Source organism: Thamnophis sirtalis, unplaced genomic scaffold, assembly GCF_051295495.1.
Source record: "Thamnophis sirtalis isolate CommonGarterSnake01/CBP01778 unplaced genomic scaffold, rThaSir2_p1.2 scaffold_4, whole genome shotgun sequence".
Classification (NCBI taxonomy): domain Eukaryota; kingdom Metazoa; phylum Chordata; class Lepidosauria; order Squamata; family Natricidae; genus Thamnophis; species Thamnophis sirtalis.
This window is the reverse complement of record NW_028261384.1, coordinates 110453887-110462965: the sequence shown is the minus strand read 5'-3', so window position 1 is coordinate 110462965 and position 9079 is coordinate 110453887. Positions and strand designations below refer to the sequence as shown.

Genomic DNA, 9079 nt, shown 5'->3' with positions numbered 1-9079 from the left:
AAAAAAAATATCTCACAAAGTTGGAATTGATTGGGTGAATTTTAGACCCACAAACTTCTGTTTCCCTGCACATAATGGCAAAAATGCAATGAAGCTGGAAATCAGGTAGGCAAAGAAATGCTTGGAAAAAGTTAGGGCATCAGGGTGGTGGTGGATGGGGAAAGCTCCATGGCATGGCACTGCAATGCCAAAATGGGCAATGGAGCAGCCAGAGTGAAGTAAGGAGGAGGCCACTTTTCCTCTCTTCTCCTCCTTCCCTCATACTGGCTGCTCCATTTCCCATTTAACCATTGCAGTGCCGCACCATGCCACAGAGCTTTCCCCATCCACCACCAACCTACATTGCAGCACAGTGCCCAGGCTCCACTTTGATAGCATGGGGGTCAAATTTGCCTGGCCAAACTAACCCCGCAAGTGCTCAGCTTTGATCAGGTTGGTCAGTTGGTTGGTGGCTCCATCAGTGGCAGAAAAACAGCTCCATTGCAATGAGCCTCCTCCTTGCACCAAGAGTGCCCAGCCATATGTGGCCTTTCCTTTGCCCATGCCATTTCCCACTGTTTCTTGCTTGCCTCTCTCTCTGGGAGGCAGACCTCTAATCCGCACTGTTTCCTGTTATTTCCCACCATTTCCCACTGTTTCCCACTTGCCTCTGAATGCTGGCTGAATGTGCCTCCTCACCGCCTCCCAGGCCTCTTGCCAATGGCTTCCCGGCACTTCTTCTCCTTACAGCACTGAGTTCCTTGGCTTTTGAAATCTGGTGGTTCTTCTCCAGCTACCAAGCCCAAGCAGCTGATCCAAGAATGCTGGATTTCAAAAGCCAAGGAGCTCAGTGCTACAAGGAGAAGAAGTGCCAGGAAGCCATTGGCAAGTATCACAGTGCATTGCTGGAGCTGAAGGGACTGTTGCTGGCCCAGGAAGACTCTGAGGGCACCACTTCGAATGCCTGCTTTATGGGAGCTACCAGCCTGGCAAAGTCTTACAACAGCTTAGCAGGTAAGGTGGTCACTTTCAGGGATTTTGGCCCCAGGATGGTTGAGAAAGGTGAGAATGGTGAGCAGGGAAAGGAAGATTTTTTCATAGCTTAGAAAATAATGTAAGGGACCTTTGAAAGCCTTGCACATTGTAGTTAGAATTGATTATATGTCCTAACAATCCTATAGATTTTAACTGTTGGAATTAAGGCCTTGGAAAATTTTGGAAGTATTCATTTTTGGTGATTGAGAGCAAAAGGAATTTAATGGCAGTATGTTAGAAGTACCTTAGAATTGAAACAACTATTTTTGGTGACAATGCTTTATGAAAATAAAAATATTGCATCCTTTTATACAAGTATTTTGTACTGTATTTTCCAAATATTTAAATGAGCTCATGTGATAACTTTTCCAAACTGTTTATATTAATTATTTTGATAGGCTCTTTAAATTTGCAAAAAGGGTCCTCTGAGAAGGATGGATTTGCAGTATTAAAAAAGAAGACAGAGAATTGTGATTTAATGACTGATCTATATACTCTACCAATTATCTGAGGCCTGGGGTCTTCATTTGTACTACCCAGAAAATCAATGTATGTCTGTACATACTTTGCAAGTTGCTTGGCAATTTATCTACTCCTGTATTTATATATTCTTCTAAATATTTTTAAACTTTTTAAAAAATTGGGAGCTGATACCACAAAGCAAAAAACCATCCTCCAGAAAAATTATTTATTTCTTTATTTATATTTCATCATTCTTTTTATAAGTAATTCAAAGCAGCAAACATTCCAATTATTCTTCCTCCTTCAATATTCCCCACCACAGTCTGTTGAGAGAGGGGGGGGGTTAATATTATCATCGATTGATTATTTTACTCCTTTTTCAAGCCAAATGGTCCTCTCTATTGCTATGTATGTAACAGAGGTATGATTAGCTCAATTATCTCAAGAATGTACCACTGAATCTAGTATACAAATTTTAGAAAGGCACAAAAATCTTCTGAATTCTATACGTAAGAGTCATTGTTATCATCTTATGTCTATTAGAAAAAGAAAAGCAAACATGCAGATTATTTAAAAAAAAAAACAATCTCTGAGCCTTTTTATTTAAATCTCATTATCTATGTAGGACTCCTGAGAATTGAACAAGTCTCTGAGATATCATTTGATGATCAAGTAGTATTTTCATTCAGAAAACCATTTAAATATAGTAGCAATGGTTGAAACCTCACACATAATGGCATGTTCTAAAGGAGGAATAATAGAGGGATGAGCCAACGTCATGACAATACAACGTGCGGTCTCGACTGCACAAGACTGCTGTTTCCTGTTTCTCCTCTTAAAGTGAACGGATTGATTTTTTTTCCTCTAACCTTGTCACCTCATTTTTTGGCTTGATCTAAAACTTTCTTTTTTATTTTAACAATTCTTCCTACCATTTGTTATTAAATTCCATTAAAGACAATTAAAGATCTTTGTTTTCCATAAGCTTGAGACAAGTATGAGAAAGTGGAATCTGCCACTCGGAAGTCAGTCTGGAGGTTTTTTTTAAACAATGTATCATTTGTTCTTTCTTCTTTGATCTCACTGACTTTGTAACTGAAGGGTTTGCAACTTGCTTACAAAATCTGATAAAGAGCCAAGGGCACGAATTGTTTTTGCAGGTACTTTTGGAAAATATTTTGGCAAGGAAAGGAAAAGGAAAGAAAAAGATAGAATCCTTCAAGAGAACTTGTGCTTAAGTCAACTATATATATATATATGATAAAGGAGGAGAACCTGTGGCTTAGTGGCTAATACAACAGCCTAATATTTAATACAGCACAGGTTCAAATCCCAGTAAGGGTATGGCGAGCTGATGAGAGCTAAATAGCTTGAAATAGATCTATACTAGTCTCCCTTTATTTATTTATCAGCACTAATGCACCACACACCACACACACACACACACACACACACACACAGAGAGAGAGAGAGAGAGAGGGAGAGAGAGAGAGAGAGAGAGAGATCTTGGATGGAATTCAAAATATATTGGAAGGATTTGAGAAATTTGAGAAGAAGTTGGATAGATTATTGTTTCTCACAGCAAAAGATGATGGGGTTGGAGCCCCAAAAATTAAAGAAGAGAATGAAAATATAGAAGATAAAGATAAGACAATAGATGAACTTATTAATGGAGCAAACATGGGTGAAAGTGGAAAGAAGGGAAGATGGAAAAGTGAATTTGACAATTTGGAGCTTTATCCCAGATTTCAAGATACAGGAGATAAAAAGTGTGATAATGATGGAGTTAAGAAGAGAAACTTTTTCAGAAATAAGTCTGACAACCAAAGACAAGCTAATTTCAATAACAATTCAAGGGCAATGAGATTATCTGAGAGATCTTTCAAGCAATAAAGTGCAGAGAGAAGTTTATAAAAACATTATAAAGGAGTTAAAAAGAGAATTGACACAACAACTTGCAAGAGAGATAAGACTGTTTTGCCACTGGAAAGACACAGGTTGATAATTAAAGTTAGTTAAATTAACAAAAAGTTAGTTATTTTTTGGTGATTAATAAGTAGGAATTTTAGTATTTGTAGATTGTTTTAGATTGTTAATAAATGTTTATTCATTAACATATAATTAACTATGATAACAATAATGAAATGATAACCTTAACTAGTAAAAGTAACTTGGATATAAATTGTAAATTGGGACTTGGGGAAAAGACCTATAAATTTTATTAATAAATCTTTGTTTAAATCTTGTTATAAAGGTGTAATTTTGGGGGGGTCTGATGAGGGGAGATGTGATATAAATAGTAAATAATATTTAGCTAACTACAACAATAATAAGGAAATGTTAATGGATAATGATTAATGATATATACATGTGTTGTATTGGTAAAAGCAAATTGGATACAAGCTTTAAATAGTGAGTTGGAGGGGAAAAGGGGGGGGGGAATGCTTAGATATCTTATTAATTGATTTTTTTCCAGAATATGTTATAAAGGTGTAATGTTATTGGAGGTTTATTGAAATTGTGAATGAATGCCAGTAGGTGGTTGTGTCTTTAAATACAAATGATAAAAGCATGTTTAAATAATTGAAGTTAAATGAGAATTGGGATAAATTGATAGTAAAATACATAAAGATTTTTTATTTAAAATGTACAATTCAATATGAATGAAGTATAAGCAATGATTGTGGAAGAAACACACGAAATGTATTTATAACCAATTGACACACTTTCTACAAGATGTAATGAAGGATGATTCTTTTTTTGTGTTTTTGTTCAATAAAAACAAAAAAAACTTTTCAAAAAATAAAGGAGGAATAATAGATGAAAATCTATACCTGATGGCATAAAATTCAGACAGCACAGTGCATCAGCACAGCAAGTAAATTTTTTGTTTTGTTTTTCTATCATTCTCATTCCCCTTTTCTAAAATTTTCTTTTAATTCATTTATCTTTTTCTTCAAAATGTCATTCTTCATTTTTATTCCAGCCTTTCCTAAGACTTATTAAAATTCACATGTTTGTAGATAAGACAACCAACATTCCACTTTCAAAACTGTCTCTATATAGAATGACAACAATTGACCTTATGTGGAATGAGTTCTCTGTCTTAAAGAGATGATCTATGGAATAAGCAACTGGTTGTTGTATGTTTTGCTGTTTTTGTTTCATCCATTTGTGATATACCCCCAAACATGTCTTCTCAGATTTAACCTCTCATCTTTTACCATTTTATTCAATGCTTTAAACCAGATAAAATATAAGAAATATATTATTGTTATAAATGAAACATTGAGATTCAAATTTGAAACCCATCTTCAGAATGTCTAGTCTGTTTCTAAGGTATATCTGAGAAAAGCAGATCATTTGGAGAAGATTCTCATTCTTTCATTAAGAAAGGAGGCTTTTGGTGGCCTGAAGAACCAACTAACTACCTAATTCTTTCTCCGCCATTCTTTAAATTTGAAGTACTTTAGTTAGGGCTTCTTTTGTTTTCTTGTACTCTTTGAAGAAAATACTTAAGTATTCCTTGTAATTTGAAAGCAAGAAAAGCCAAGGAGAATATATGCAGTTCTCATTATTAATTCTAATGGTCAGACCTCAAGATGAACACTCACACCAGACTAGGAGGAGCCAATGTCATGATGTCACAACGTGTGGTCTCGATACTCCAAGACCACCATTGACACTTTTGCTGCTGGATGGTCCATTGTGACCTAAACCATCCCGCAGAGATGGTGATCAGGAAGACAAAGCCTTGCTGGTTTCAGGGACATCAAAAGTCTCTGATCAACACAAGGGAAGTGCTTCAAGCCGGCGGTAAACAGGCAGCCCCCAAGCTGGTGAAGTCGAGACAGCTCCGGAAGGAAGGACATGAAAAGAAAAAGTGAGTCCATCTGGTAAGGTATTTTTTCTATTTTGTGAAAGACTGCCCAAATAAATTTTTCTTCAAAGCCAAAATAGATCCTTAAGCAAAAGAATTAAGCGGCAAAACTAATTCATATTGGATTACTTTGGAAAGCTTTTTTTTCTTTGTAACTATACTTGTGGATTGAAGTACTCGCAACATTTCTTATTTCTCCTCTTAAAGAGAACAGATTGATTTTTTTTCTTCTGCTTTTCATTGGTTTATTTTTTGACTCCTGGATTAAAACCTTCCTTTTTATTTTAACAATTCTTCCTATTACTTGTTATTAAATTTCATTAAAAGAAATCTAAATAATTTTGTTTCCCATAAGCCAGAGATAAATATTACAAGGTGAAAAATATCAACACTGCCACTTGGAGGTCAGAGGCTGGACTTTTTGAAACAACGTATCTCTTCTCTTTCCTTCTTTGATTTCACTGACTTTTCAGCTGAAGGATTTGCAACTTGTTTGTAGAAACTGATAAAGAGCCAAGGGCATGAATTGTTTTCGCAGGTGCCTTTGAGAACTATTTTGGCAGGGGAGAGAAACAGAACACGTCTCCTTTGAAGAGCATAAAAGAACTTGTGTTCAAGTTAACAACAACAACAACAAAAGGCCTGAAAGGCTAGAGTGGCAGTGGCTATTAGGTTTTTTTTCCTTCTTTTTTGGAAACATGGATCAATAATCAGATAAGGAAACCTTAACATTTCAAAATGTCATTTCTCCTCCCCCTAATAAATTACTTTTATACTGAATAAATATCTTTATAAAGAATGAGACCTCCATGTTACAAACTGATCTATGGAGTAAAGAAAAGAGTTATTATTGTTTGTTTTTGCCATTATGTACTACTAATTTGTATTCCTTGCCATTCTATAGGGTTTTATTTCTCAGATTGAATCCTTACCTTTTACCATTTGAATTTAATAAGTCTGCATTAAATTAATGAGTTAAATTAAATAAAGGTTTTTAAGAATTCATTGGACAATCATTTGTCTGAAATGGCATAGTGTATCTTGCTTGAACAGGAATTGGACTAGAAGACTACAAAGTCCCTTCCAACTCTGTAATCCAGTTAATTTAAGGTAAATTCTATATTTCTTCTTCTTTTCTTTAATAATTAAATTAAATCCAACTATAATTGCTTCTCAAATTGGGCTGATGTGTTAAGCAGTCAAATAGAATTGATGGTCAAAATAATTTCTACATATCTACATTGTTTAAATATCTAAATCCATTCAAAATGCATGAAATTGATTTCACTAGAATGCTTTGGTTTAATTTATACCTAATCAATTCAACAACAACATATTAAGGCAGATAACATTTAAGAAATATACATGATTCTTTTAAATAAATCTAGCAGCATCATATTTGAAATTGATCCTGAGAAACATTCTGTTTCCAAACTCTAAGTAGCTGCCAACTGAACATGTCTTCTCCCTTCTTTAAAGTACTTTATTTAGAGCCTCCTTTTTCTTTTTCTTTCCTTACTTGCTAAGAAACTCTTGAATTCTGGTGGTGAAGAGTTTATTTGCCTTGTAAATAAAAGCAAGAAAAGCAATGGACAGTTTGTCACCTTTAGCAGACTTAAGTCTTGATGGTCAGACTTCAAGATGAACATCTCTCCCATTGTAATTCTAGGAATTCAAGCTGAGATGCCTCCTATGCTTCCAGGCTTAATTTATTTTCATGTTGAAAGTTCTTCCTGCTTTGATTTAAACAAGGTATGTTTCATTTTATATGGAAATTATGGCAGGAATGTAACTTGGATAGCTTTGAAGGGTATTTTGAAATGAATTGGAAATATTTTCATAGCTTCCACTTTACTTCCAGGACTCTCAGAAATGCGGCCAGAAATAGAAAATTACACAACTGTGTTTCTTCTCTTGGAATTCTCAAAGATATGGGAAATTAAGATTATGTATCCAACGTTCTTCCTGCTATTGTATTTAATGACGATAACAGGAAACCTTTTGATCATCTCTGCAATTGCTTTGGACTCCCACCTTTATACTTCCATGTACCTTGTCCTGATGAACTTAGCTCTGCAAGATATTGGCTCTGTTTCAGTCATCATTCCCAAAGCTGTTTTTAATTTAGTAGTGAATAAAAGATGTATTTCCTATTCAGGATGTGTTGTTCAAGTCCTCCTGCTTCTCTTCTTCCTGGGCTCTGATGTGGGCCGCCTTACTGTCATGGCATATGATCAGTTTGTTGCCATTTGCCATCCTTTGCAATATGAAATGATAATGAACAGAAAAGTCTGTACTAAAATTGTTTGAAGTGTGTGGCTTGTGAGCCTCATCAATGCTGTATGGAACACTATTGGCACTTTCACTAATCATTTCTGCTCTAATGCAATTAATCAGTTCTATTGTGAAATCCCACAGTTGCTTAAATTAGCCTGCTCAAGTATATATGTAATTGAAATTGGATATATAATATTTATTATGATATTAGTATTTGGTTGCTTTTATCTTCATCACTGTTATTTATGGATAGATCTTCTCTATTGTTTCAAGAATCCCTTTTGTTCAGGGAAGGAAAAAGGCCTCTCTACTTGTTTTCCTCATATCACAGTTTTCTCCATATTTTTGGTTGCCTCTTCATTTGCTTACCTGATCCCACGATCTGACAAACCATCACACTTATAATAACCTATTCCATTATTCCACCCATGTTGAACCCATTAATCTACAGCATGAGAAACAAGGACATTAAAATTGCTCTTTCAAAAATTTTCTCTATGGGAATTAGAAAATGAACAATGTAATTGCAAACCATGTGAAATAGAGGTTTAATGTGAATTCTACTATCTAGTTTCATAGTCCTATTAATTTAAATGCTTGTTTTACTACTAGAAAACAAAAGAATGGATGTTAACTTTTTATTCTTAAATAAAAACGTAACAATAAATATGTAAAATCCTATGTCTGCACTTTTGTATATGTTTGTCGAGTTTTCGTTTTCAAATGTTTATTTCATATTGTGCATACAAAAAAATAGGACTCCCCCCCCCCGAATAATTGTAGGCAAAATATGGTTGTAAAGGAAAATCTACTGTATATTCTGGATTTCCCTAATATTAACCTCTGACTTGAGAATACTTTTCCTCTTGATTTTTCCTCATGTTTTAACCATATTCTTCACAACATTTTCTTTTTTATGCTCTACTTCTTCTATTAAACCTTAATGGCTGGTGAAAATCTCATTTTCCCGCTTGGATCTCTTCCTTCTCTACCTTTGCTTTGAATTAGGTTGTAGTAGTTACTTCTACTCTGCTAGTCTTCTCTTTGAACTCAATCACTTATAATTTTAATATTAATTCTAATTACCAAGGTGGTTATTTAGGGGTTAATTTATCATTAGTATTTGCTAATTCATAGCTTTGACTAAAGGGATTTATTTAATGCTCCCAAAACATTTCTACAGGACTGTCTATCTATATATGCCACTTTCCTTATGAAACAAAGATGTACTATGAAACTTCTATTTCCAGCATTCACAAGACCTTGAAGAAGTGCCTAATGACTTAATCTAGGACCATGATTTTGCTCTGTAGGGAAGCCTGAACCATTGTTGATATGAACATCTCCCTTCAATATGAAGCAATCTTTTTATAATCAAACTTTTCAAAGATTCCTTTAATCTTAACTAACCAGAATTGACCCAGACTTAATACAACCAGAAAAGCA

At 34.6% G+C, this 9079-nt stretch overlaps 1 pseudogene; it reads left to right on the top strand.

The window, feature by feature from the left end:
* The first annotated feature begins 800 nt into the window (after positions 1 to 800).
* Positions 801 to 8148, top strand: LOC106547075 (olfactory receptor 14A2-like; annotated as a pseudogene).
* The last annotated feature ends 931 nt before the right edge of the window (positions 8149 to 9079 follow it).